Source organism: Anser anser (genome assembly GCF_964211835.1).
Source record: "Anser anser genome assembly, chromosome: 1".
In the NCBI taxonomy this organism is placed as follows: domain Eukaryota; kingdom Metazoa; phylum Chordata; class Aves; order Anseriformes; family Anatidae; genus Anser; species Anser anser.
This window is the reverse complement of record NC_139720.1, coordinates 173,394,418-173,417,529: the sequence shown is the minus strand read 5'-3', so window position 1 is coordinate 173,417,529 and position 23,112 is coordinate 173,394,418. Positions and strand designations below refer to the sequence as shown.

At 36.4% G+C, this 23,112-nt stretch overlaps 1 protein-coding gene across 7 annotated transcripts in view; it reads right to left on the bottom strand.

Annotated features, from left to right (window-relative positions):
* Positions 1 to 23,112, bottom strand: part of PCDH9 (protocadherin 9) — an 803,467-nt gene that overhangs the window by 81,355 nt on the left and 699,000 nt on the right. The gene's annotated exons all lie outside the window — the stretch shown is intronic.

The following is a 23,112-nucleotide window of genomic DNA, read 5'->3' as shown; positions in this document are numbered from 1 at the left end:
TCATACTCACTGAAAACATAGATCTAGGTGGGTGAATATGTCAGTAGAGGTAAGTATAGCCTTGCAGATTCTGAGCAGGAATGTATGTTCCTAATAAAGTTCTATAGTCTGCTATAATATTCTGCTCTGCTTTCAGCTCACCTTATGCTTGTAATGCCTTGGCAAACTAAAAGCCTACTTCAGTCTGAGAAACAGTTTTGCTCTCCAAAAATGGGCTTGCCCAAAGGAATTCTCTGAAAAATTGTAGCTTCTACTGTTTTACTAATTGAGATCAGTGTGCATAATTCTAGATACCTACCCATAAAGCTCTGATGTACACTCCCCAAAAGACGGAGACAAATTAAACTGTGCTGGATTTGATACACCATGAAACACTACAAAGATTGCAATAGAAAACAGAGTAAAAACTGTGATTCTTCTGGCTATTAACACACATCTCAGCAAAAATAAAATTAAAGGGATAAGAAAAAATGAAACATGTAAATCTTGTTCATGACAAAGAACTTTTCTCATAATTGTAAATCAGGAATAAGAGACCACAGGAGGCAGAACTGAAGACTGCTAATGTACTATGAATATTAAATATCCACATCATTTTTCACAATTACTGAGGACACAGTTGGCCAGCTGCAAACATCTTGCAATCTGGCAGGTCACCCATGTCTTCAGCAGCACTAAATTCTTCTAAGTCTTACTGCATTCCAAAATGACTGAACTTGCTCATCTGACCAGAATGGATTTATAAGGAAGGACAAGCCAGTAAAAAGGTAGAGAAACCACTTTGTGTGTCTTTGTGAGATATTTCTCAATATCTGAGATAGATATGCTTTGTCATGATTTGCTAACTGTATTGTAATTTTGAGCAAGAATTTTGAGACCTCTTCTTGACTTTAGAGTAAATCAACTGGCTAATGTTGTAGATATTTGAAGAGTTAAGGAGATATTTTTCCTCGATTAAACATCCCAGTGACAGGAAGGGAATTACAGATTGATTTTTGAGAAAGAATTTTAGCAGGTAGGAATGAATAGTGAAGTTATAAAGCATCTTTAAAAGTAGTACTAATCAAGAAAAATGTCAGTGGTGTATCAGCAAACAAGTGTCTTTACAATAATATAGTTGAGATGCAAAATGATAAGTGAGGACACTTCAACAAAGATTTCTGTGTTACGATGCTAAAGAATATTTCATTCTCTTGTACTCCATGCATGTACATTAAATTACTCTTACTAATATGCCTTTTTCTGATTATTCAAATTATCCCAATTAATTTAAAGGAAATTACTATTCTTTCATAGTTTTTGTTTGTTTGTTTTTTAAATTGCGACATAACTACGTATGGTAGTCAGTTCCATAGATTATCAACACACTGCTTTTACACACACATTGAAAATGTAATAAAATCTATTTCTGCATGTTCAAATATAACTTGTTGTGTTATCTCTGAATAGCTCCTATTTTTGAATATCTGAAGAATACAGTGTTGATGTGACAAAATGCAATCAACCATAAAAAAGTTGCTTCTTCATTCCCTGTATAATACACTGTCCTACTGGTTTTGATTAAAACATAAAAAAATGTACAGAATTAATTCCAGTTTTCATTTAGGTCAATACAAGATTAAATAATTAAGCTAGAACCACCAGGAAAGAGGAGAGGGGAGGGGAGGGGAGGGGAGACACCAGGAAAAAATGTAAGATAAAATAAAATAAAAAATAAAATAAGAAATAAGATAAAAATAAAATAAAATAAAATAAAATAAAATATAAAATAAAATAAAATAAATAAAATAAAATAAAATAAAATAAAATAAAATAAAATAAAATAAAATAAATATAAAATAAAATAAAATAATAAAATAAAATAAATAAAATAGCAACTGAAAAGCAAAAGGTTAGCAGAGATTTCAAGGAGAACCAAGAACCTTGATACTAAAACGAGAACTGTGATAATTCCCTGGGAGAATGACACTATTTTTTTTCTATAAAAGCTTTATTTGAATCCTCTAATATGATGTTATAATCAAACTGAGACAGGTATTAAGTACAAAAAAAAATTTAAATAAGTAAAGGAAATACTTAATCTATATGTTAATCTATAGGTTAAAATATTTTTTTTTCCTGCTGACAACAGATATTTAATATTTTTTTTCTCTTTTCAGAGGAAGAAAGTAAGAAGTGACAGAATTATTTCCAACCTGCCCACTGTCACAATATACTGCTGTTTTACTGACCAAGGAGGAAAGGTTTGACTGGGATTTAAACTTTAAATACACAAAGAAAAATGCTCACCACAGAATAACACATTTCAAAAAATACAGTGTATGTCCTCTGTGCTTCCAATTTGCTGTGGAGTAAGAAGTAAACAGTAGAGCCTTCACTACTACAGTTCTGAAGGGGATAAGTTTATTTTTCTGGTTAGTTAAATACATTTCAAAAGATAAGGCATTTATTTCCATTTAAAATGTAAATGATTAATAAGCTGGTTTTACTTAGGACAAAACGTATGTGGCCTCTAAGCTACATGTTAAACACTTTTTTTTGGAAGATTTAATTCATGTATTTTGCTTTCTTCTGTAACAGTCCTAGACTATTGCTGCCGTTAAGCTAAGAATTGACTTAAATATCCTTTACCGTAGTCATATTTAAGCTGATAAATTTTCTGGAGAGCTCTGAAGTATTAAGACATCTATTATTGTGAACAACAGAGAATAGGAATGGGATGACAATGCTGAGATGATCACCTAACCAGGAGGAACAGTTCCTTTTTCTGTGGTCATTGTTTTTGTTTTTGTTTGTTTGTTTCCATTGGTTTGGTTTGGCTTGGTTTAACAAAGAACTGTCCCACTTGGACTCGTGCACACAGCCTCCACCATTCTAAACTCCTTATGCAGAGATTTCAACTAAAGCCAAGACCATCATAGCCTCCCTAGGGGATGAATTATAGTTTTTGTATGGGTGTAGGTCACACCAAATGACAGCTGTAAGCAGAGTGAGACCCTCTGCTCTTAGAAGAGGACTAGGAACCCCAGGGTAGCACTTGCACACTTGCTTTAGCTGTATAATCATTCAGATAGCTGTGAGGTATGGTGCAAGTTTGCACACACCTCTACTTATGCTTGTACATAGAAATCTGTGAATGAAATACATATTCAGATTTGGGAACAGGTTCACACTCCCACTCAAGTGAGTGTGAATATTTTCAAATACTCTGACTCATGCTATCTAATCTGTAAAATACAGGGAAGATTTACTTGCTTTATTAAAATATTGTGAAGTTTAAGTTTCCAGAAGGCCTTGGAAGGGTTCATATAATACATAATTAAAGTTAAATTACTTTAATTAATTTTGTTTTAAGCCATCACAAGAGAAAAAGAATTCCACAAAGTTTTTTTGTTTTTTTTTTTTTGTTTTGTTTTGTTTTTTTTTTTTTGTTTGTTTTTTATAAACATAGATTTTTTTAAGCAATGTATTTTATTGTTGAACTGCTACGAGTAATGATCATTCTGTCTGGTTCAGGAGTAAGGCAGCTTCACTCATTATGTGTGTGATGCCTGTCATACCTGATTACCTGATTTCCAGTTAAGTCTCTTAGATACAAGCACGATGTTTTTGTAAATGTTATTGATAATAATGTGGATTAGGAGAATTTAAGGATTAAGACTTTAAGGAACTCTACATCTATCCTACTGTGAGATTCCGGAAGAAGAAAATAAACAGATTTTGGAAAGAATTATTTTTTTAAAAAAAAAAAAAAAAAAGGCATTCACTATTCTTCAAGGAATAAAATAATAATAAAAAAAAGACATTTGGGTTTTCTTTAGTTTCTGTTTTGTGTAATTATATTCTCAAGTATAAACATATTCTTTTCTCAGACTCATTATTCAGGTTGCTATTCAATAGCATGAAGTGAAACGATTATGAGCAGTATGATAGGAGAGAGATCTTCCATGGGTAGCTTGCACTGAAGAATCAGCTGCTTTGTATTGACAAAGCACAATGTTGACTTAGTAATTATCTTTCTCCACCAGCACAGCTGAACAATAGCTTTCACCCAATTTTCTAAAGTTGTTTCATTATCACATACAATGACACCACTTAAAAACCTGTTCTTGCTGCTTTAATTTTTTAATTGAATTAATTTGTTTTCTCTCCATAAAAATGTCGCTGAATTTTCTATATCAAGTCTTTCCACACTGAAGTACTTATTGATATGCTTTTTTCAAAGTATTTGTTCTTTGAACAATCTGTATTACATGAAGCTGGTTATCAGTCTTGGCTGCTTGAATATATAATGACGCAAGTGCTGGTAAAACTGTACAAGCCATCTGTCTCTGGAGTTAAATGTTTTGAAAACAAACACAAAAGTGCATAACAAACACTCCCTTAAATTGTCTTTGTAAATATTTATATCAGGTCTTACCCCCAAATGCTTTTTTGTTGTTATTTTATTCTGTTAATAGCTGTCAAGCAGATGCATGACTTGCTTCCTTAAAAGCAGACAGGTGTAAGAAGGAAAATAATGTATGCCACTAAGGAGCTAGTCATACCCTAATGGTGGAATTTCTGTGTGGTCTTTTATCTCTGTTTATTATACCCTGAAGCTAAACTGCTATTTCATTGATTAACTTACTGCTGCAATTAACAACTAGCTTCTGGTGTGTTGACCAGCTGCTTTTCAACCTGCTTCTTTAAAATTCTCTTCCTTAAAGCCAGAAGCTAGGAAATTGTTATCAATGCTGAAGGAATCAAGACCACAAGATAAGCTAAATTCATTGAGATGTTTTGAGCTTTTTTTTAAAAAAAAAAAAAAAAAAAAAGTGTTCTCTGCCTGGAGGCACTATCATTAAGTACATTTGAAAACAGCCATAGCTGTGTTTCAGACAATCATATTTATTTAACTTTTTGTATTACTTTTTTTTTAAATAAAGAAAGCAACAATGGTAGCAACAACATTTTCAGCTCTATTTAACCTCAAATACAGAAAGCTTTTTTTTTCTTTTTTTTTTTTTTTTTTTTTAAGCTTTCATGGGGTACTTTGCTAAATGACCTTTTCTGAAACTGCATGTCTTTTACAGCCTTTTCCACATATATTGGAATTGAAATGACATTTCTGCATTTCATGGAGATTTTACAGCTGCTACATATAATACATATAAAAACTGGAAACCAGTTTATAATAAAAAGATTAATTTCACTTTTTTCTCTTAAACATTAGTGAAATAAATGAGAGCCTGTTCTTTATTTCTAGTCTGGTTAAAAGTTTTTTTTTTAAAAAAAAAAAACTATTTTCTTAACAGACAGGAAAAATAAAATAATATTTTCTATATAATTATGTGAAGTACTAAAGTGATCCAAATGGGTTCCACTGAAATGCAGATGTCTAAGATTCAAACTATAATTCCAAAAATTGTACATGATGACTTCTTTGACTCTATCAGATTAATTTTGTATTGCAAGATTATTCAAGTACTTGAAATTCTGCTTCTGCACAGAATTGCCTCAGTCCTCTGATGACTGAAATGTTTCATGCCTAAATCTAATCAGGGTTAAGAAATTAAGTGTTCCCTTACCTTTATACTCTGAATATCTCAACGTGGTTGGCATTTTAAAAGTACAAAAAACATATAACAACAGGTTGTGGTTTTGAACAACAGAGTAATGCAAGCTAGTTTTTCTTTCCCTAGTCTATACCCATAGGCAGATTACAAAAAGTTTTTCTGCCTTTTTTGTTTTGCTTTGTTTTCTTCCAGAAATCACTTGTATTTAGAACATTTCTGGAAATGTGTGAGGCACAGCTCCAGTTCCCTTTTCTTTCTGATAGATTCAGATCCCTCTCTCCCACAGATGTACAAAACCAACCTCAATCTTGCTAACAAGAGCTCTTCTGAAAAATAAGAAGCCTTTCTGTATTCCCTTCTGCAGAGATACTATGATACAAAGGGAATGCTGAAATTAATAATCTACTGTTGAAGAAGTGTTTTTTAACACCATGATTGCTATTAGAAACTATTATGTATTTCCTGTCTTGATTTCCATTCACCTATAGTTGCTCCACTTCAAAAGCTACAATAAAATTAATCATCTCTTAGCTTATTATTTTTGTTTGTTTTCCTTCCTAGAAAATTAATTCTATTACTGTTAAGTTACATCTCCCTCAGTAATGGCTTTGTTGTCAACATGTTATTTTTATCTTGCCTAACTTTCTGTGCCCATCTCCAATTAATATTTTTTTTTATTTTTTCTGAATACATACTTGTATATACACATCTATGCATTTCCATTTGTGCATGTTCATGAAGTACTTATGTACCATAGAGTCCACACTTTGAAGCACAGGCAGGCTGGACTCATTTTCAGTTCCTTGCATTTTCAAAGGCAAAACAACTTCCAACACTTGAGATCTTCAGAAATTTAACTTGTTATACAGTATTTTGGAGACTAAAGCTTTTGGTTTCCTAGACCTGCTTACTTAGATGTTCCTTAGAAGGAATTCTGTGGCCTGTTTCGGCAGACGTGAACAAAAATGCTGCTTTATCCCCTGTTCAACCAGATGCAGAGCAGGTGCCAGAAGGCTGTTTGTGTGCTGCTACGTCTAAGCAAGTACACTTAGAGAGAGCATATAAGGAATTTCAGCAGTGTTTAGTAGTTTAGACTTGTTTATAATACAACTAAGTATTCTAAACCAACTTGTCTAAAAATAGTAAGTTCAGTTTATGAGCAAGTCTTTCCACCTCTGCCATCTAAACACCCCCTTGAAATTAGTTCAGTTGCATGTTATTACCTTACTGTTTTAGTTCTAGTTGTCTTATAATAGAAATTCTTTAATACTGAATTTATGTGGGACTTAACGCTTTGGGATATCTCTGAGTAAGAACATACTTCTTTATGGTCAAGTGGTAGCTCAGTTTGGTAGCTTGAAAAGTCACAGAGATTTAACCAAACTCTAGGGCTCATTTGCCCATATAAGATAGCATGCAGCCCATTTCCCAACTCAATGGAGTACACCTTATCTGATTGTAGAGCTTGGGAATGGTTTGCCCAGGAAAGAGGGGGAGTAACCATCTCTGGGGGTGTTTAATGAAAGGTTGGACCTGGTGCTTAGGGACATGGTATAGTGGGTGACATTGGTAGTAGGGTGTTGGTTGGACCAGATGGTCTTGAAGGTCTTTTCAAACCTTTATGATTCTGTGATTTTAATAGAGATCAAGCTTGCTTAGGGTTGTCTTGATTTTATGAATAGATGGATGAACTGACAAAGGTGACATTTGGGACCGTTCTGCAGGCAAGTCAAAACTCTCTGAAATTAAAGGGGCATGGTCCATGCAATCAAGGGTATAGGAATATGCCACAGGAGGTGCTCTAAAGCAGTCATGGTCTGGAATGGAACTAAGCTGCACAGTGATTAGCTCAAACCTGTATAATTCTATGCTCCTCACTGGTCATAATAATCTAGCTCTGTTATTTATCACAGATTTCACACTATCTATGTTCAGATCTATATGCCACCTTATTTTTTATGATTTAACAGGGTGAAAGCTTGTATTAAAAAAGGAAAAATACCTTCAATTGGTAATCTCCTGATTCTTTTTGTTATTAAAGTTCTATGTATCATCAAATATAAAAGTAAAATTATATTCTGTATAAACTTTCACTGAAGAATGTAGCCAATTTTATCACACTTTAGAAATACAGAATATAAAAAAATCTGCTTTATTATTCTGGTTTAATGCATACTGTCATTAAAAACAAACAAAAAAATAAACAAACCACAAACCAATAAAATTTGTGTTCCACACTAATATTAGGGGTGCAGATAGTATTATTCTAGAATGAGGATACCAATGTCATCTACTTGGACTTCTGTAAGGCTTTTGACGCAGTCACACATGACAACCTAATCTTTAAATTGGAAAGATATGGATTTGAAGGGTGGACCATCCGGTCGATAAGGAATTTTCTCAGTGGTCACACCCACAGAGTAGTGGTCAATGGTTCTATGTCCAGGTGGAGACCAGTGATGAGTGAGACCAGTGCTTTCCAATGACATAGACGATGGAATTGAGTACACCCTCAGTAAGTTTGCTGATGACACCAGGCTGAGTGGTATAGTTGATACCAAAGAAGGAAGAGATGACATTCAAAGGGACCTGGACAGCCTGGAGAAGTGGGCCCATGTGAATTGCATGAGGTTCAACAAGTCCAAGTGCAAGGTACTGCACCTGAGTCAGGGCAACCCCAGACAGGAGTACAGACTGGGAGAACAATTTATTGAGAGCAGCCCTGCAGAGAAGGACTTGGGGGTTCTGATGGATGAAAGGCTCAACTTGACCCAGCAGTGCGTGCTTGCAGTCCAGAAAACCAACTGCACCCTGGGCTGCATCAAAAGAGGTATGACCAGCAGGTCGAGGGAGGCAATTCTCCCCTTCTTCTCTGCCCTTGTGAGGTCCCATCTGGAGTACTGCATCCAAGCTTGGGAACCCCAGCACAAGAAAGATATGGACCTGTTAGAGTCCAGAAGAGGACCACAAAGATGATCAGAGGACTGGAGCACCTCTCCTCTGATGAACAGCTGAGAGAGATGGAGATGTTCAGACTGGAGAAGAGAAGGGAGACCTCACTGAGGCCTTTCAATACTTAAAGTGGTCTTATAAAAAAGGACGGAGAAGGACTCTTAACTTGGGTAGCTAATGATAGGACGAGGTTGGATGGTTTTAAACTACAAGAGGATGGATTTAGACTAAACATTAGGATGAAATTCTTCACTATCAGGGTAGTGAGGCACTGGAACAGGTTGCCAAGAGAAGTTGTGTATGCCCCATCCCTGGAAGTGTTCAAGACCAGGTTGGATGAGGCCCTGAGCAACCTGGCCTAGGGTTGGAACTAGATGATCTTTAAGGTCCCTTCCAACTCAAGACATTCTATGATTCTCTGTTGAGGAGGAAAAAATAAATGCAAACGGGATTTTTGAAAACAAACAATCAACAATAACAAAAACACATTTTATTAACAATAATAATAATAAAAAGATTAAATGAAGCTACTGCCATGAAGAATGTTATCTCATCTAATCTTATTTCCTCAAAATTAGCATTTTTTCCCAGATATACATTTAATCTTAACAGGATCATCTAACAAATAAAAATTCCTAGGAGGATTCAAATGAAGCTTCTAAATTTGATTAGACCACTTAGTGGATTTGAAGCACAGTCAGCATTCAAATATTTGGATTAATATTCATTTTTAGCATTTTTTTTCCTTATGTAGCTGTTTGTTTTGCTGCTTGAAGTGTGTGTATATATATATATTCCCAAAGAATGGTGATGGATGGTGATAATAAAATTGTCACAATCAGTTTGTGTCAAAAGAAAAGGCAACCATGTCCAAAGAGGGGCAAGAAAGCTGGTGAATGGTCTAGAGAACAAGTCTTATGCGAAGCAGCTGAGGGAGCTGGGGTTGTTTATCTTCGAGAAAAGAAGGCTCAGGGGAGACCTTATTGTACTTTACAATTACCTTAGAGGAGGTTGTACTGAGGTGGGGATCTGTCTCTTCTTCCAAGCACCTAACGATAAGAGGAAATAGCCTCAAGCTGCACTAGGGGAGGTTTAGGTTGAATACTGGGAGAAATTTCTGTACTGAAAGGATTGTGTGGCACTAGGGGAGGTTTAGGTTGAATACTGGGAGAAATTTCTTTACTGAAAGGATTGTGTGGCATTGGAATAGGCTGCCTAGGAAAATGGTTGAGTCATCATCCCTGGAGGTCTTCAAGAAACGTGTAGATGTGGAATTTCGTAGCACAGTTTAGCGGCGGACTTGTCAGTCCTAGGTTAAAGGTTGGAACAGATGATCTTAGAGGTCTTTTCCAACCTGAATGATTCTATGATTTACTGTCATTTGTCTCTCACACCTCAGTATTTGTGGCACTTGATCAAAATATTTTGTTGATTTGATTTACAGGTAACCTGCTGAGACAGCAACACTTTTCACATGGTCACATTTTCTGATGTATGAATAGGCCCCAAATATGCTGTCAGTCAAAAAAAAAACGTTAAGTCTCAATTTGAGAGATTCTGTCAACTGTTTATCATAAAATCAAATTTTGGCAAGTAATTTCTCCACATTGCATATGAAAAAAAGTAGGATTCTATATTAATAGGTAGTATCCAATATGAGAACGTCTGGCAGAATGCTGAAAAACTACTGCCACCAAGATAGCTGTGTAATATTTATTTCTCTACTATGCAGTTTTTAAACTTTTAATACAGCTACAATATACCTTACCATTATTTTATGTACAGAAAATGTGAAACCAGTCAACTTGCTTTTAATTTGAATTTTATGATTTTAAAAAGAAGTCTAAATTAAAGGGTTGCTTTTCTTGGTTTCTCTCTATCCCCCAGTAAAAGTCTGATCTTCTGATGTGTAATAAATACATATCATGCCTTGAGGCAGAAGTGGTACCTGGTGATTTTATCCTAGTAAGGATATTGGCTTTACTAATCCATAACTGAATAAAAACACAAGTCATTATCATCATATATATATACAGATGATGAAAGTGCTACATGTTCAGATATGTATATATTTATGTATTTAATTTGTATGTACATTACATATATTTTCTGCATTCTATTATACATGTATTATATACATATGTATATGTATTTTATTCAACTTTTTTTTAAATCTTCATTTTAATAGCAGAAATTAATAAATACTATGCTGTATATTCATAAAATCACAGAATGGTTTGGGCTGAAAGGGTTCTTTAAAGATCATCTAGTCCAATGCCCCTGTAAGTGAAGGAATCACTTACAAAATGAGAAACTTAATTGGTACCAAGTCAGTTATGCAGTCATCCTAGCTTCCTATTATCAAGATAGAGAGAAACATTTGCACAGATTGATTCAGTATTCTGAAGACCTGACTCAGTTTCTGAAGGTGTGAATTTCTGTCCATTGATAAAAAGAAAATTCATTAATAAAAAGTGAATCCATGAATAGCAATTACCCATCTAGCTCTATGTGTTTAAAATGGGTGTGATAAGTCTAGGATTTTGTTGCCATTCTAGAGAATATTAGAATAACTTGGAATCTGTCCTTTTCTAAATCCAATTAAATAAAGATTTTCTATTATAAACATGATTACAGCAGCCAGTGAATAAACCATCAGACAGCTACACAAAATACCCCAATGGCAGTAATGATTATACTCAGGAAAAAGGATTCTATAAAGTCTGTTGGACTTGTTGGAGACAAGACTTGTTGGAGGTGCCAGCTATAGTGAAATTATCTTTCAGAAAATAAATACTTCAAAATGATTTGAGTTCTCCACACTTTGAAATAGGTGGAGAACTCTGAAATGTTGCTATTTATGAGAGAAGACTGATATTTGAGGTTTCCTGAAGTCCTTATAGTAGGGCAGGTCATACAGTTAAAAGCGTTGAGAATATAAAACTGTGAAAAAGTGAAGATGCTTAAATTCTGTGGTTGAGATTTAAAATGCTATCTTTGTCAGCTATTTACTGCACCATAAACCCATATGGCCTTTAAACTAGGAAAAACTTTATATTCATCCAGAGACACATATAGTTTTATTTACTGTAATATCTCTAGGATATTCAAAGTGTATATAAAGAGTTAATGAAATCCAAGCCAAGTGTTAGGTTTCAGTAGTTTTGTTGGTTTATATACATCTTAGCTGACAAGTCATTCAGTAGTTGTCCCAAATATCTCCAGCTCTCTTGTAATCCCCACGTATCTCCAGTTTCCCTGTAATCTTGAAATATTACTAGTAATAATATCTGGCCACTAGTTTAATACATACAGGATAACTTAAGAACAAAAGTTTATTTTTCTTATTGCAATAAAGTTTTTTGATATGAGGTATTCTAATAAAATTTAACTTTCTCTTAAAAAGGACACAGCATGTTTTAAAGTGACACAAAACTTTTTTATTTCAAGCAAGTTCTAGAAATAGCAATAGGCCGAGTGTCTAACGTAACTTGATGAAAAGACCAGAGAACTACAGAGTCTCCAAAACACAAGTTAACTGTAATAGTATCCACCACAGATACCACAGAGGCATATAAACAGGAGACCAGGATAGAAGCCATCAAGAATTATCTTATTAATCACAGATATTGATAGTTTCATTAGATCTAGCTTTTATGGAAAAGGTTATTTTTCGATTGTCATACAACGTTTCCATACTTCCAGGAAAATTGTCCAAGTTATCACTACATTTCTGCATTCTTATATCAAGCAAACCGCAGTTTTATGAGGTACTCCTGGCTGGGGCTTTCAGTTTGTTTCTCTCCAAAAGTAACAAGACTGGGTTTTTAATCTTGGGACAAAGATGATCATAACATAACTCCCATTTTTAAAAATGGGGAAAAGGGAAGACCTATAGAACTACAGGCCAGTCAGTCTCACCTCTGTGTCTGGCAAGATCATGGAGCAGACCCTCCTGGAAACTATGCTAAAGCACATGGAAAATAAGGAGTTGATTGGTGACAGCCAACATGGCTTCACTAAGGGCAGATTGTGCCTGACAAATCTCATGGCCTTCTACAACAGGGTTAGAGCATCGGTGGATAGGGGAAGAACAACTGACATCATCCGTCTGAACCTGTTCAAAGCATTTAACACTGTCCCCATGATACCCTTGTCTCTAAATTTGAGAGAGACATGGATTTGAGGGATGGACCACTCAGTGGGAAAGGAACTGACTGGATGGTCACACTCAAAGAGTTGTGGTCAGTGGCTCAATGTCCAAGTGGAGATCAGTGACAAATGGTGTTCCTCAGGGGTCATTATTGGGACCAGTGCTGTTTGACATCTTTGTCAGTGATATGGACGGTGGGATTGAGTAAACCCTCAACAAGTTTGCTGATGACATCAAGCTGTGTGGTGTGTTCAACACTCTGGAGGGAAGGGATGTCATCCATAGGGACCTGGACAGGTTTGAGAGATGGACAAACCTCATGGAGTTCACCAAGACCAAGTTCAAGGTGCTTGCACCTGGGACAGAGCAATCACAAGCACAAATACAGGCCTGGCAGAGAATAGATTGAGAGCAGCCCTGAGGAGAAGGACCTGGGGGTGTTGGTTGATGAGAAGTTCAGCACGAGGTGGCAATGTGTGCTTGCAGCCCAGAAAGCCAGACGTAACCTGGGCTGCATCAAAAGAAACATAGCCAGCAGGTCAAGGGCAGTGATTCTCCCTCTCTGCTCTGCTCTTGTGAAACCCCACCTGAAGTACTGCATTCAGCTCTGGGGCCCCCAGCATGTGAAGGGCGTGAACCTATTAGAACTAGTCCAGAGAAGGACCACAAAGATGATCAAAGGGCAGGAGCATCTCTCTTATGAAGATGGATTGAGGAAGTTGGGGTTATTCAGCCTGGAGAAGAGAAGGCTCCAAGGAGACTTTATAGTGCCCTTCCTCTACCTACAGGAGAACTACAGGAAAGATGAGGAGAGACTCTTTGTCAAGGAGCCTAGTGACAGGACAAGAAGTAAAGAAAGGACAAGGTGTAAAAAAGGGTAGATTTAGATTAGATATTAGAAAAAAATATATTTTCTATGAAGGTGGTGAGGATTCCTTCACTGGAACACATTGCCCAAAGACGCTGTGGATGACCAATCCCTGGAGGTGTTCAAGGCCAGATTGGATGGGCTTTGAGCAACCCAATTAGCTGGGGGGTGTCCCTGCCCATGGCAGGAGGGTTGGAATTAGCTGATCTTTAAGGTCCCTATCAATCCAAACCATTTTGTAATTTTACAAAAAGTGCCAAGTTATTAGTTTTGGGAACTTTAGAAAATTTTTAACATAAAGATGTTATTGGGAATGATCAGTGTAGTTTCAGCTCAAACTCTATCATTTAGCTGTATTTATAAACATTCAACCCTATTTCCTAGGTATTATTTTTTTTTTTTTAGCAATAGATTAACCTGTGTATAGCAGCACATGCCAAAGTAAATATTTTTCTCATGATTGTATGAATTTTAAAAAAAAATAATAATGGGAGCAGGAAAGACAACATCAAAAAGTTACAGGTCTTGTACTCCAGAGATCAATTCATCTAGCAGAAAAATGAAAATACATACATATACTACAGTGTTTAAAAAACAAAAACAACGACAAAAATACCACCTCTGTTAATTAAGAAATATAGTTCAGACTATTTTTATTTTTTTAATTTTTTTGCACACAAATATGAAATATGTAAATAAATCTAAGGTAAAATCCAACTTTTTTTTTGTTGTTTTTTTAATGAACCTTTATTATTAATGTAGATTTTTTGCCACTTGACTGTTTTCCTGGTTTTCTTCAGCACAATTCAGATTAAAATCAAATTTAGGTTAAACACAATTTGTTGCAAATCTGTGTCAGATGCCTTATGTGTAAATTCTATTCTGTAAATAAGTAGCTTAACTGACTTGAAAGGATCTTTTGAAGTATACTTCTCTTTGTAGAATTAGGACCTAAAACTGCGAACTTAAGCTACATGAATCTGAATAACTGAAGTATCAGTAGAAAGTGCCTAAATTAGGCGCATAGCAAGCTTGATTATATTGTTATTTTTGTTTTCCATTCTGCACAAGATGTATGCTTGATAAATTTCACAGGACACAGATGTCAGAGATGCCATTAAACTAATCCAGAGATGAAAGAACCATTTCCTAATTCTGCTTGTATAACCATATCTCGTTTAGTTCAATGTGTAAAATTCAGTTCAGTGCCAGTAGAATTGTCAGAACTGCAGGTATATTGCATGAATACTAGAAAGGGCTTTATTTCCTTACATCTGACTCCTTCCCATGCTACAGTTTCTTCAGTTTCTTTAAAAACTGTGTTCACTTGCAATGTGCTTTGTTGTTGTTGTTGTTTGTTTGTTTGTTTGTTTTGTTTTCAAGAGATATCCGTGTCTCTTAATGAGTTTATATAATCTACAATAAAGCTGCCATTAAACAAATAGTCCTGAGTCAAAACATAATAATACACTTCAAAATGAATCTGTATATCTTACATATAATATGCTGAATATTAATGTGGAAGTTATATCAGCATACACTGTTTTTCAACTAAATGTGGTTAGTCACACAGTCCTGTTATAATTCTTAGCAAGAGCTACACTGAAGAAAAAAAATCTTCATGACACTAAAGAGGAAATCAAATTATACTTCACGTGAATAGTGAATCCACATTTAATGGAGATTGAAAAGTTTCTTTCATCTTCTTCCTATCTAATGAAAAATCTCAACAAACTAAGCTTTCCAGAACTCTTACACTTGCTTCTTTTCCTCTTCTTCTTCTTCCTCTTCTTCCTCTTCTTCTTCTTCTTCTTCTTCTTCTTCTTCTTCTTCTTCTTCTTCTTCTTTCTTCTTCTTCTTCTTCTTCTTCTTCTTCTTCTTCTTCTTCTTCTTCTTCTTCTTCTTCTTCTTCTTCTTCTTCTTCTTCTTCTTCTCCTTTTTTATTGCATTATATTTATTCATGCAAATAATGCTAAAATATAGGCCACTTCAATTTGCATCCAAATCTAAGTACACACTGTAAAGATTGTCTGAAATCTGTGCATAAAGTGCACATATGGTTTATCCCTACCAACACATTTAGACGAATATCCTGGCTGGTGTCTCCAGGTACCTGCACTTGTTTAATACAACAAATATTAAATATATATTTATTTTTTTTTATTTTGAAATGAACTAAGATGTATTTCGAGATGCTGAGGGACAAATCTGTGCTATGAGAACAGACCGTGTATGTACACATTTAACAGCTTCTTTATTTTCTCCTTTATGCTTGTACATTGCTTGATTTCTCAAGTAATCAAAAAAAATCAATTGGTAGTTTAGGAAACTTGGTTTATGTGTAAAGCAGTTTGGGGCAGGAGCATATCAAGACAAATTGTTGTGTTTTCCTTAAACCATTGTTTTTGTATAATATCAAAAGACATGATTTAAGACTTGCTTATCACCTTAGAATTCATTTCATGTGTTTAGAAACTTATCTTCCTTGCTGAATCATATAAAAATCTGACTATTTAGACAAATCTGACAAAATAAGGGTTATGAATATTTGGAAGTTCTGTCTAGCTGTTTTTTTGTTTGTTTTTGTTTTTGTTTTTGTTTTTGTTTTGTTCCAATTTGAGACTTAAAGTTAATTTCAAATTTCTGAATTCACTGTTTTTATTTTCTATTTTGTAATACAACACAGAATATATTTTGGCAGTTTGTTGGAGAATCAAAAAACTGTGCAGCAACTCAGTTTAAGAACTTTAAATTATATGTTTTTCTTCTTGTGTTAAAAATAAATATATATATATATAAAAAAAAAGCTGATTTACTAATACATGAAAAGTGAATGAAAAATTGCAGTTGCCCAGTTTAGTTCACTTAACGTTTCACTGTTTCACCTCTCTTTCATAAACTGCAGTTCAGGTGTTAATTAACATTTATAAAATGCCTTGTCAAAACACCTAAGAATTATTGTTCAGTTAATACCTTTGTCCTGTGCTTGGGTTCAATGACTGATTTGAACTGAAGAATGATGAAAAGGATCACTGGCGATTGGTTAAATTTTTTCCTGCAACCCTCAGCCAGTAATACATGGCTTTGTGCCAACAGTGTTGCTTTAGAAGAACTGCTATAAAACTGTAGTTATGATGGTATTGACAGTCACATTTGAGAAGATTATTACCCTTTCATCATGTGAGTTAATTTATTAAATGCTAACTTCAGAGGTAGCATGTCATTTAAAAGCAATAACAAACACTTAAGAGCACAATACCTACCAGAGATGTGAGAATACTTTACTAGTAGACAAAGAGAAGTATTCCAGAACCATTTATTCAGTGGGATAACAGAGACAGAAATCTGTGTCTCTACAGGTTCTGTGGATATGTACTTCTCCTTTGAAACAGGATGGAATTTTATGAATGCCTTCGTTGGGTACAAAACTCTGTCTTTCGTCTCTGCAGAATGTCAAATGAATTTCACTGGAAAACTTGATTTAGGAAGTCACGCACTGAAGGAAACAGATCAATTCTCTAGTGAACTACAGGCCATTCCTTCAGCATTTAGTTTGTCTGTATAATACACCAATTCTTCTTAACAAATTCTTCAGCTCATGACTCTACTTTTCCCAAGCAGTCTAAATATAGTTCTGTTTTCTCTCTTTTTGGAAGATTTTCAACTCAGGTCTCATCAACATTCCTGTTTATTTTCCACAAAACTATTTACTCTCACTGTCTTGATAGCTGCCTGCATGATAAGCCCTTCACATTTATATCACTGAATTTAGTCACCAGATTTCCCTTATAAAAAGTGAAGGGCTTCTTTTTTTTTGTATTGAATTTAAGTATAAAACTTAAGATAATTTAAATGCAGACCCATTTAGGAATCACCTACCTTAGTGTTCTGCTCTAAAGTCAGGCATCTGAATTAATTATGAAGGTTTTCCTTTTTTATTTTTACAACTTAAAGACCAAAGTGATGAAGTGTTACAGAGAAGCTGTAGGACTAAGCTGTAGGACTAAGATTCAGCTTCAGCTTCAAAATTTAGATGTCTACAATGTATATATCTACATGGGAACCATAGGTACATGGATTTTCTAAATTTTCATTTTAATTAACACAGATCCTGTCAATCCTATAGTCCCAGTCGTAGAATCACAGAGTGGTTCAACACAATACAACACAACTGAAATGTACAGAAATGAATCTCAATAGCTCTTTATATTACGCTACTGACTGTTCTGACTACATCTCCATTAACTATAAAGACAAATCAAGTCATCTAACTCCTAGATACACACCTTCATTGTAGACAACTAAATATAGTGTTTGAATCTGGAGCTATATCCTACCCTTGACTTTGCCATAGCACTTCATCACTTAGATCTCTTAACCTGCACACACACATTATGAAACCTTCCCTTATAAAATTAATTATTTAAAAATAATTGCCATATCACACCATTTATATATATACCCTATATACATATATATTTCCTTACAGAATTAAACGCATTGAAGCATTTATTTATTTTTTTCCTGAGCTCTGTTAATTGTGATCTCTCCAATTACATCTGAGATCAGTGTCTCCACTCTAGAAAAACTTACAGATAGTCTGAAATCACATGCTGAAGTGTTTCAGAACAATTTTTCTAGAGCAAATTTTCAGTTTTTCTTCACTGTGACATGAAAACAGAATGGAACTTCATAGAATTATCAGGAATATAATTCACTTTCACAGTATACTGATCTTTCTCACCATAAAAGTATGAATTTCTGTAGTATTAAAGGACCAAAGCTGTAGCTGTAGGACAGTGGGACAGGTCATCTAGACTGAAGAATAACCATTTAGTAGAGACAACTGAAAATTCCACTAATTTTAATGCTCTAGTGAAATATAAAGTGAGATGATGAACATTTCAAAAAGTTTGAAAAGATGGATTGTACCGTATGTTTCATTTAGTCCCCCATTCAAGCATAAAGTGCTAGCAGTATTTTTAATTAAAATGGAAAATGTTCTGTGTTTGTGGGGAGAAAAATGGAACTGAAAGCAGAAAACGCGTGGTAGACACCTTGACTATGAAATTTTTTATTAAGCACTCACAGTCTCAGGTAATCACTTTGCAACTTCTCAGTAGTTTGACTTTAAAAGGAATTTTATGCTCCATCAGTTCTATACCTATGTAGTCAAAGAACATGGGAATGGCACACAAACATTTTGGTAACCTGTTCACTGCAGGCTTGCATATTCTTTCCACAGTGCTCTTTTTCTTGAAGGTTTTATTATGAACACTCTTTGTCTTAATGCTTATACATCGACAGTGTATTCTCTGGGTCTATGTTAGCTTATTAAGTAAACCTTCAGGGATCTATGTTTTCACAAGCAGAAGACAGAAGTAGTAAGATCTCCTCGTTGACAAGTCTGATTAAATAAGACTGAGAAGTTCTTGTCTGCAAAAATGCTTGGCTCAGCATAGCCTGCTGTCACAGAACCTACTAGAAATACAGATTCACAGATTCACAGATTCACAGATTTCTCTAGGTTGGAAGAGACCTCAAGATCATCGAGTCCAACCTCCGACCTAACACTAAGTACTCCACTAAACCATATCCCTAAGCTCTACATCTAAACGTCTTTTAAAGACCTCCAGGGATGGTGACTCCACCACCTCCCTGGGCAGCCCGTTCCAATGCTTAATAACCCTTTCGGTAAAGAAGTACTTCCTAACATCCAACCTAAAACTCCCCTGTCGCAACTTTAGCCCATTCCCCCTCGTCCTGTCACTAGGCACGTGGGAGAATAGACCAACCCCCACCTCTCTACAGCCTCCTTTCAGGTAACTGTAGAGAGCGATGAGGTCGCCCCTGAGCCTCCTCTTCTCCAGGCTGAACAAGCCCAGCTCCCTCAGCCGCTCCTCGTAAGACTTGTTCTCCAGACCCCTCACAAGCTTGGTCGCCCTTCTCTGGACTCGCTCGAGCACGTCCATGTCCTTCCTGTAGCGAGGGGCCCAAAACTGAACACAGTACTCGAGGTGCGGCCTCACCAGAGCCGAGTACAGGGGCACAATCACTTCCCTCGACCTGCTGGCCACACTGCTTCTTATACAGGCCAGGATGCCGTTGGCCTTCTTGGCCACCTGAGCACACTGCTGGCTCATATTCAGCCGACTATCCACCAATACTCCCAGGTCCTTCTCGGCCAGGCAGCTTTCCAGCCACTCATCTCCCAGCCTGTAGCTCTGCTTGGGGTTGTTGCAGCCCAGGTGCAGGACCCGGCACTTGGCCATGTTGAACTTCATGCAGTTGACCTCAGCCCATGGGTCCAGCCTATCCAGATCCTCCTGCAGAGCCTTCCTGCCCTCGAGCAGATCGACACACGCACTTAGCTTGGTGTCATCTGCAAACTTACTGAGGGTGCACTGGACGCCCTCATCCAGATCATCAATAAAGATATTAAAGAGGACTGGCCCCAGTACCAAGCCCTGGGGGACTCCACTAGTGACCGGCCTCCAACCAGATTTGACTCCATTCACAACAACTCTCTGGGCCCGGCCATCCAGCCAGTTTCTAACCCAGCGAAGCGTACGCCAGTCCAAGCCCCGAGCAGCCAGTTTCTTGAGGAGAATGTTGTGGGGAACGGTGTCAAAAGCCTTACTGAGGTCAAGGTAGACCACGTCCACAGCCTTTCCCTCATCCACCAAGCGCGTCACTTGGTCATAGAAGGAGATCAGGTTCGTCAAGCAGGACCTGCCTTTCATAAACCCATGCTGACTGGGCCTGATCGCCTGCTTGCCCTGCAAGTGCCGCGTGATGACCCTCAAGATAATCTGCTCCATGAGCTTCCCCGGCACTGAGGTCAAACTGACAGGCCTATAGTTCCCCGGGTCTGCCCTCCGGCCCTTCTTATAGATGGGGGTTACATTGGCTAGCCGCCAGTCAACCGGGACCTCCCCCGATAGCCAGGACTGCCAATAAATGATGGAAAGCGGCTCGGCCAGCTCCTCCGCCAGTTCTCTCAGTACCCTTGGGTGAATCCCATCCGGCCCCATCGACTTGCGCACATCCAAGCTCCGTAGTAGGTCGCCAACCATTTCCTCATGGATAGCGAGGGCCACATCCTGCTCCCCATCCCCTTCCACCAGCTCAGGGCACTGGGTGTCCGGAGAACAACCGGTATTGCCGCTAAAGACTGAGGCAAAGGCGGCATTAAGCACCTCAGCCTTTTCCTCATCCTTAGTAACTAGGTTTCCCCTCGCATCCAGTAAAGGATGGAGATTCTCCCTAGTCCTCCGTTTCGCGTTGATGTATTTGTAAAAGGATTTTTTGTTGTCTTTAACGGCAGTAGCCAGATTGAGCTCCAGATGAGCTTTGGCCTTTCTAATTTTCTCCCTGCACAGCCTCGCTACATCCTTGTAGTCCTCCTCAGTGGCCCGCCCTTTTTTCCAAAGATTATAAACCCTCTTTTTTCTGCTAAGCTCCAGCCGCAACTCTCTGTTGAGCCAGGCCGGTCTTCTTCCACGCCGGCTCATCTTTGGGCACGTGGGGACGGACCGCTCCTGTGCCATCACGATTTCCTTCTTGAGGAGCGCCCCTTTACTTGCTTTACTTTACTTGCTTAAATTTCACGCTGTGTTGCATTTCTCCTGAAGTTCTTGGTCCATACTTGGTATGCTTTGTTTCTGATACCTACTGTTTACTGTGAAGGCATTTACTAGTGATGATACAAACAAGATGGCACAATTTAATCAGAGGAAAAATCCAAATTCAACATCAAGCAATTTTATAAATGTACAAAGTATGAGATAGTGCTAACTGATGGCGATGTCATAAGTGTACAGACAAACTTAAAGGAGAGATATGTGAGCATATATAACTCCAAATCTATAAGAAATGATTTGAATGAATTAAAGAGAATCAAAAAGGAAAATAAAATACCGTGACAACTGAAAAAAGCAGAAGAACTGACAAATCAATTTTAAAAATTATATACAATGTTAGATTACCATGGTAAATTACTTTGGTTTTGTAAGCAAAGAAAAATGCGTAAATCTTACCTCTCTGGACTTCAGTAAAGCATGTGAAGTGCCATATATGAAATTATTTTAGTTTAACCAAAATATAAGCTAATAAAACCTGAAGGTTGATTAAATAAGTGTATATACATTGCTGGAAAGGGGAGTACAGGGCTGGAGAGAGGTTTCTCACAATTCAATATTAGAACTAAACCTGAATAATATTTTCAGTAACAACCTTTATATGAATACATGAGAAAGGCTGATACAATCTGCTCCTGACCCACAAAAGTGAGAATTAACATCAATAAAGACCAAGCTAGCTTATCAAAAGAACTAGAAGACATTAAGTATCACTAAGAATAAGAATCCTGAGCAAGAAGGTAAGCTTTTTTAGTAATCATTCTGTCCAGTATTCACATACTTCTGAAAATCTCAACAGTAAAAGAAGGTACTAGAAGTAAGATGATCTAAATAAACACTGGCATTTGTAATTGACGAATACCTTTCAGCTAATCATATAGAGTCTTCAAACAGGTTCTTTTACAATTTCGTTCATCTGAAATCCTCGAAGTTTTACTTTAAGATGAGATGAATTGTACCCTGAAAATGCCTACTTCTCCATGCTAACTACTAAATTACCCAAAACACCTAGCTCACTTGTGTACGTGGGATCTTTAACTTCTACAACTGAAGCAACAAAAGACAGTTCTTTCAAAATATCTAATTAATCAAAAATAATGTGAGTGACCTTAAATATGTCATTTAGTCCCTCTGTGCCTTTACTGCTCATCTATAAAATTAAGATAATAGAATTTCCATATCTTACAAGGCAACGTATTGGGTTGTGGATTACATGTCTGTGAAATACCATGACAATGGAAACCTCCTTATGGACTGTTGAATGAGGAAACCATGAAGAAAAGAGAATAAAACTCACAAACCAATTTATTTTCAAAGACAGCCATTTGACATCTCTCTGAAGCAAACTGCCATTGAAAGACAGTGTTCCTGTAAAGCATGCTATGATTAATCACAACAATAACAGTGATGCTTTTGAAATAGGGAGTATCCCTCCCTTCTGAATAAGAGAATCCACACAGGATATGTTTTTCACTTTTGTCACAAGCTGTTCCATTTGTCTCATGATTCAAGTAAACAATTGCTGCAGTAATGAAAGAATCGTCTGTGTTCATTGCCCACTGACATATGACACATCCTTTTATAATTTTCTTTGACCTCTTTTTAAGACAGCAGTCAGGGAAGTGTTTGCCAGTGTTGAATCTTTAGTGAAAAATTAATCACAAGACAATTCTAGCATTATACTGTGACTCTTCTAATAAAATATGTGCTTGTTTCATACATGCAAAGGCTGATTTTGATCTCATTTACACCAATACCAATTGACTTTAGCTGAATTACTCCCAATTTCATCTAGAAGCTCTGTCAGAATGATCCTTATATTTCAGCAAAAGCTTGCATATCTCCAGCAGGAAAGTGCCTTTTTATCGTAAGTCTAAATTGGCATTCATCCAGAATTCCCTGGGAGAAAGTGTTTTAACTGCATTGATTTAGAGAAACATA